The sequence below is a fragment of the Teleopsis dalmanni genome, chromosome X (assembly GCF_002237135.1).
Source record: "Teleopsis dalmanni isolate 2A chromosome X, ASM223713v2, whole genome shotgun sequence".
In the NCBI taxonomy this organism is placed as follows: Eukaryota; Metazoa; Arthropoda; class Insecta; order Diptera; family Diopsidae; genus Teleopsis; species Teleopsis dalmanni.
This window is the reverse complement of record NC_051848.1, coordinates 75,129,020-75,136,673: the sequence shown is the minus strand read 5'-3', so window position 1 is coordinate 75,136,673 and position 7,654 is coordinate 75,129,020. Positions and strand designations below refer to the sequence as shown.

General features: G+C 28.1%; 1 long non-coding RNA gene across 4 annotated transcripts; it reads left to right on the top strand.

Annotated features, from left to right (window-relative positions):
- Positions 1-4,277: 4,277 nt before the first annotated feature.
- On the top strand, positions 4,278-7,104 carry LOC119661925. 4 transcript variants are annotated; one of them, XR_005250639.1, is made up of 6 exons: positions 4,278-4,369; positions 6,286-6,450; positions 6,506-6,587; positions 6,654-6,714; positions 6,773-6,829; positions 6,899-7,104. It is a non-coding gene; the product is annotated as an uncharacterized LOC119661925 (long non-coding RNA). The 4 variants fall into 4 exon arrangements; XR_005250637.1 differs by having other exon boundaries at positions 6,893-7,104; XR_005250638.1 differs by having other exon boundaries at positions 6,765-6,829.
- Positions 7,105-7,654: the final 550 nt, after the last annotated feature.

Here is a 7,654-nt window from a genome sequence, read left to right as displayed (position 1 = left end):
ATTAAAAACATATTGTGGGCGGCACAAACATTAGCCGAGGGCCGTGCTTTGGACAGCCCTGCTCTACATGTTCGCTAATCGCAATTGGGAAATGCTGAACAATATTATTGTTCGAAGATCCTATAATTGTAATTTTTTAATGTTAATTTTTTTTTACCCAAAGTGGCGCGTCTTACTACGAAAAGAAACTATTTAAAAGTTAGTTTAAATAGAAATGAAAAGACAACAAAAATTTTAGTTCATTTGTTGAAATTTGGCTGACCATACAACGCTGTTACAAGTATTGCCAAGTACTCATCATCAGTGGTCTTAGGAAATATTCGAATTTTTTTAAATTAGTTTGTAGTCCGTATTCAATTTGTTTGGACTGCAAGTGCCAGGTTTTAAACTATTGCCTGTTAAATTAGAAACCATGACTAATAGTGGTTTTTCACAATTACCCACAAACTTTCAACCCACAAAATTTTTTTTGTCACTTTTAATTTTTTAAGTAAGACTAACCAAAGCACTTATTGTGCTTCTTCGATTTTCAGATAATTCGATAACTTTTTAATCCCTATGAAGAAATACTCAATCTTTTATGTACAGTAGATTTTAGGTTTAGTAATCCGAGAGTAACCAATTCGCTTTAACGCTCTAATCCGTTTTAACCAATTCGCTTAATAATGATCGAGCATATTTTTACATTCGTAATTCTATTATAAAAAACAAACGCATCAAGAATGTTCGCTTTGAATTACAGAAGTTGCATATTCTATGCAACTGCCCAGCGAGGGCAAGACGTAGTCTTGACTACCTTGGAAACGGGATCTTAGTCCCACATCAAATAGGTAAAATTAAGCGCATAGAAAAGCTATAGAAAAGCTCTCACATAAAAGTCTCATTTATAAAATTCGATATAGTATCTACAGTATTAGATTTTAATGCAAGAAGTATTTAACTGTAAAAAAAATATATATATGTAAGCGGTGAAAATACATCACATGAGTTATTGGCAATAATTTACCTTAATAAAATAGTTCACTTAATAACTCATTATTTTAAAATTTATAAATTGAATTTACGCTTAAGCGATTCAAGTTTTCGGTTTATTTGGTCAAACCATTGGATGATTGGATGTAGTTGACCGGTTCCACATAATAAAATAATTACAAATATTTGATATTTTTTACTTTATACGAAAATAAACACAGGAACGCGGGAACGTGGGAACGAGTGACGTCCACAGTGTTTTTTTAGCTTTTTATTTTTACTTTTGTTAATATTATTAAATGCAATAAATTGTGATAAAATTTTGTGAAAATTGATTTGCATGCATATGAACTTCCTGTTTCAAAAATAGAAATAATAAATATAATTTTAATTATAACTTGGATTTACTTAAAAAGATTGACGACCGGAACAATCAAGTCCAAAAAAAAAAAAAAAAAAAAAACAATCAAGTCCGGCAGAATACTTTATTTAATGAATTATTTTATTCTTTTCTCTAATTCCACATCAAATCGAAACATTAAATTAAGTTGATTCGTAATATTATATAAAAATTTTAAGTTACATTTACATATACTATATATGAAGAAAATTTTCGAGCTCTATTTCTCATTTTTAGAAAATAACCACTTTTTAAATATTCATAAGCTCAAACCTAGTTCTATGGCTGCGTGGCTTATAATAAGACCCACACCAATTTCATACGCTCAAAAGAAACATGAAACAACTTTGATACAGCAGACCAATAGATATAGATACGGCTCTCCTTATCGAAAGCTTAGTTATGTACATATTCTGCAAGAAACAAAAATTTTTAAATATTTTTAACTAATATCTAATTTTTACCCTTTCTTCACTAAACACAATCTTAACCACTAATGGCACTTATGAAGACATTCGGTCATTAATAAATGAAGAGCCTACTACTTTTTTATCAGTGAACTCAGACACCAAATAACCTCACACAATTGAGATCCGGTTAGAGACTCGAAATTCACAAAAGTAATTCTTACAATTATCTTTGGAAGTAAACTGGTTTCCGTGTTTTCGAAATACACTCGAACATATTAGTAACAGTTGTTTCAACAGTAGGTTTCTAATATGATTTTTGAATATGACTTTCTATCTTTAATAAACGCCCAATTATAAAAGTAATATTCTTGTATTCATCGTCAGATATATCTGTGATATATGGAGAGTCATAATTATTAATTAGTTTCATCGGTATTTGTTATTAAAATTAGTTCCCCAATTTATTTGAGAGCATACCATGTGATTGATTAATCCATGTAGTTTAATCTTCTTTTACAAGATTTGTTCAATTTTGCTTCTTGTAATTATAGATCTTGTATATTCAGAAAGAACATCTCCTTCGTTTTCTATTTTGTTATTATAATATCAGAGTTGCGAACATATTTACACATATTTTCATATGTATGTTTTCAATGTCACGGACTCTTTTGCTTTTATTTCACTTAAATACTGAAGATGTTCTTTAAAGTTCATCCTATAATCCAGTTGCACTTAAATAGCCGATTTCCAGAATTTTATCGGGTTTGTGTTCTTCTGGCTTTTAGTTCCATATCAATAACCAATTCCTTATTAAGTAGATTCAATTACTACAATTTATTGCTGCATTTAATAGTTTTTTTATCCACTACTATAATGCATATACCATGAGCCTATTAAATTTCTGATTATTCTTATTACCCATTGTACAAGCAAAATATCATCACATATAATATTCCAATATACTATAAGGCAATTAAAAAATAAAGCACTCTCTTGCAAAACAAAAATCAAAATCTGCAAGTCTCCCAGTATGCCTATACTAGTAATGAAAAGGCATTAAATTCTTTGCTTCCTAACGCGTTGGCAGGGGGTATCCACTTTCATAAAAAGGTTAGCTGTACGAACTCACCGCGACATTGACATAGTTAAGCGACTATAGGTGCATTCTTTTGACATGAATGCTTCAATAGAACAACTTCTAGGTGCTTAAGAATAATTTGGCTTCATTTTAATTTTAAACAAGTTTGTGGTTGATAAATATATTTAATTACAAAAATATTTAAAGATAATTTTAGAAAAAAAAATTTTTATGCAAGTATATATAAAGCGAATGACACAAAATAGTTATTGGTGAGCATTTTTAATTGTGTTTGAATTTATATAAAAGTACACATTTTATTCAGTCTTTATCCATGATAAGTTATCAATGATTACGAAAAACAATAGCGAAATAAAAAGGATACAAAGAGAACGGCGTATTAACCAAATATTTGAAATTATTGATTATAAATTCCTTAATAAATAATAAACAGATGATTTCTAAATAATTACTAAACTGTCAGTTATCTTAACAAATTTTAATAAAAAGACACTTTTTTAAAATATTTAAATTTACTTATTAACAATTAATAATAATAAACAAACTTCTCCATTTGACTGGAATTGTCTATTTTCTTCTAAAAATCATTTACAATAGATAGGTTTTTAGCAAGACAATAGTGCGAGTGGCATATTTGTTAAGACATTTTATGGAATGTGGGCTTATGTCTGCGAATTTTGTTTTTCCTTTGCATGTTAGTTTTTAAGCGACACGTGTTCTTACAGAGCATTCATGTCAAAAGAATACACCTTATATTATAAATTCAACGACTTTGCTGTCTTGAATGGAAAAAAATGCTTCAACTTTAAAACGTTTAATTTGGTACCCCCTGGTAAAAAACGCAGTGGAGAACTACCGCATATGCAGTGGGACAGCTACGTGTCGACAACAAGCGACTTAGCGAGCTGGTTGGTTAAGACTACTGAACGCGACTAAATACGACACACACCTATAATGGCCAACTTAGTAAATAAGTAACCTTAGGCTTTTATGAAACATATATCAATACTAACTTAACATAAGTCATGTCTTAGTTGATAAAACTTTGCTATATTCAGTCATACTTAAATCAGTTTTCAGACTTAACCTTGACTTTTCTTCTATCTTAATTATATCGGTTAATGTTGTAAATGGTTTCCTCTGTCATACCATACATTATGATGAGAACCATCAATATAATCAAGAGAGAAATGCAATTAAAAATAAGAAAAACATTCAATAATATTATAATAATTTTTTTCCAATCAGTTTGACACATCGGTTATCGATTAATCGATTAAATAACTATATCGTTATTTTTATAATTTCATCAAGTATGCGTAACTATTTATAAAAATTTTAAATAGTCTAGTCAAATGAAAATATTTTTTTTTGTTTAACTGAATTTTAGTATTGTTCACTTTTGATTAAATTTTGACAAAAATTATATTTGCTTTAATTAAAAGTTCAGTTTAAAGATAGTTCTATATAAGTGAATTTGTTGAAACGGTGAGTCGGTTTATTTATTTATGAAATACATACAATAATAATGTTTATGGTGTATGTTTATTTTGCATTAAAAAAGCTAAAAAAAAAACAAATTAAACATTAAACATGCAATTATATTTTTGAAATGATTTTCTACTTAAATTCATGAATATTAATAACTTAATCAAATCGTTATCCATATAAAGACAAGTAATTAATTCTGTTTAATCTCACAAATGATTTTGGTTTTCCATTACAATAAGTGAACTTTATATGTGGTACTTACCTTACCACTGATATTATCAATTTTATATAAGATTATAAATAAGGGGAACCACCGCAGCTAATTTATCAATAAATAAGCATACCATTCATTTGGCTCTAATTATGTGTCACCACCCTTGGCGAAGAATTATTGACGATTCCAACTGTTTAGATTTTATCTTAATATTTTCTTACAATTGCAACTATAAGGTTTTAACTATTAAATTTTGAATTTGTTCCTTGACCTGATTTTTTTAATGTTTAATGATTTTTAATAATGTTTACATATGTATGTATTTTGTATCCGCTTATGAATCACCTTTTTTTAAATAAAACGTTTGTTTAATATTTTTTAATATATTCAATATTTCGACTCTACTTGAGAGTCATCATCAGGATAAGAACTAATAAATAATAATAATAATTAATGGTTATCATTTAGTTCGTATCCTGATGATGAAATATAGAATCTATTAAAAACTTTTAAACAATTAAAGGTTTGAAGAACACCTAAAGGAAGCAAGAGAAGCACCGAAAAAAATAAATCCTCACATCAAATCAAATATCGCCACACATAAAATAACGGAAAATCACCACATCGACAGAGATAACGTCCAAATAATTAAAAACATAAGAGATCATCGGAATACACTAACATCAGGCCACACCTTTACTCAATGGCGATAGGGGCAACGTATCATCATAGCGACCCCTATTAGTACTTCGTTACCTTCATCATGTTCTTCTTCTTTATTATAATATTAAATCCTGTTTTATTACAAAAATTGAATTTGATATATTAATGTGAAATTATGTTTCTGTAGAGCCAAACGTCCAGCATACCTACATGCTATCTCTTCGGCGGTCGACCGGGTAATCTCGCGGTTGTTGGTTATTCTATCATTGCAATTTTTCATTCTTTAAACATGCAGAGATTCCACTCCTTCCGTCTCCGTCTCCGTCTACTCCATTTACCTTTATAAAATCTAATATCTTTTGAATAATTTTTGTTTGTTTTTAAGCACAACACGACGTGCATTCTATGGGTTGGGTTAGATTAATGTACTGGGATTAAGTTAATCTTACTACAGCACTAAAAATGATAGAAAGTCGTTTATGGTTCGTGCTATTTTCTGCTGCGGTTTTATTGTAAAATTTCATCAGTTTCACATAAGTCCAGTGGTGTAAAGTGCTATTAAGAACCCAAACTCTTTCAGACTGATCGCCCTTTTTTGTATATTTGAATACTCAAATACCTGTCTTATATTTTTGAATCAGGATTTTATAATAACGCAATTCAGATTGGGCACTATTATTTTTATTTTTTATAAAATTCTGAAACTCTGAAAACTTAAGACACTGTTCAATATATCTCTTAGATTCATCATTACTAAATATTGTAAAAATTATGTTAATTAGTTGAAGATTACAGTTACCAACCGAGTAAATTGAACTAGTTAACTGTTCACAACTAATTCAATGTATATTCAATTCATAAATTTATAATATTATTCAGAAATAGTTCTCATAACTTCAAGAACTCAAAAAGTAATTGAGATACTATTATAAATATATTATTTATTTGTAATTTTATATGAAAATTTTTTATAATTATTAAAAGCCTATGAAATTCAAACTTATTTTATCTTTATTTAATTAATTAAATTTTGTAGATGGGAAAATTTGTAGAGTTTCTCTCAAAATTAGTATTGGAATCAAAATACTTGCGTAAAGAGGATGACGATTCACCCATTTTGGAATTCATTGGCTGTATCAGTTTATTTATTATATTTTATAAATTTTACTTTTATATAGAAAATTGCACAAATACAGGACCCGTAAGTTGATATTGACTTAGCATGTAAATTAAATTATAATTTAAAATATTTCAAGACTTTAGAGACCAAACCTATGCAAAATGAGGTACCGCCGTTAACAAATAAAAAAAAAATTAAAATTAAAAGAAAGAAGTTGGGTAATGATACTTTTAATTCATGATAAGTAATCAAAATTATTTATAACAAACATTTTGCATATTTAGATAAACTTAAAAGAAAAAAACAATTACAATAAACTTCTCAATTATAAGGATAAAACATATAGTAAGTTAACTATAATTTTTTGAATATGTACGTTATATCTGACTTCTCAGAAATCTAGGGTACAAAATCCGAAAAAGTCAATAGAAAGTAAATTTAATCAACAATGGGCAACCAGGTAAGATATTCATTGATAAAAATGTATTAATATTTCAGATTTAATAGAATTAAATAAATCCAGTCTTAGTATCATTAGAAACAAAATTACGGATTCGAAAATAGTACGCTTACCAAAAAAAGAAAATCTGGAAAATATCTCAAAGTCATGATTATTAATATATGGTTGAACAAATTGCTGGATGAAACATTAAAATTATAAATACTTGAATTTAATAAAAAATCAACAGTATATCGAAAATATTTACATCCTTATGAGACATATATTTTATAAATTTCAGAATATATACTATTTAATTACAAAATAAGTGGTAAAGAATATCACAAACAAAATTTATACACAAAAGACAAGAAATCAAAAACCACTCCAGGAAGCATTTTAAAGAAGTTGAACTCAATCATCCAATCAGTCCATTAACGGCACTAAGCGGTTTTTATTAAGTGCATCATTAACTGATCATTTCCTCTTAAGATCTGATTCATTACAATAGCGATATTTCGTTTCATTAATAAAGCTACTGCGATGAGTTGAAGCATATGAGTTGATGAGTGATGAGTTGTAGCATACTTAATTATGTCATTTTGATTAAATAATTAGTATAATTAAGCACTTTTACTGCTTTATAGTTGTGTTCACCAATGCCAATAATGATTACAAGAGATACCATAACAACATTAAAAAATTCATTATAGATTTTTGCAGAGAATATAGATTTTTACAGTCTGTGAATCTGTACAGTGATTGCTATTTCCCCTCGATCGCATCTGGTCTGGACAATCCTGTTATAGAGCATAGAGCTCTATGTATCATTATAAATATGACAGA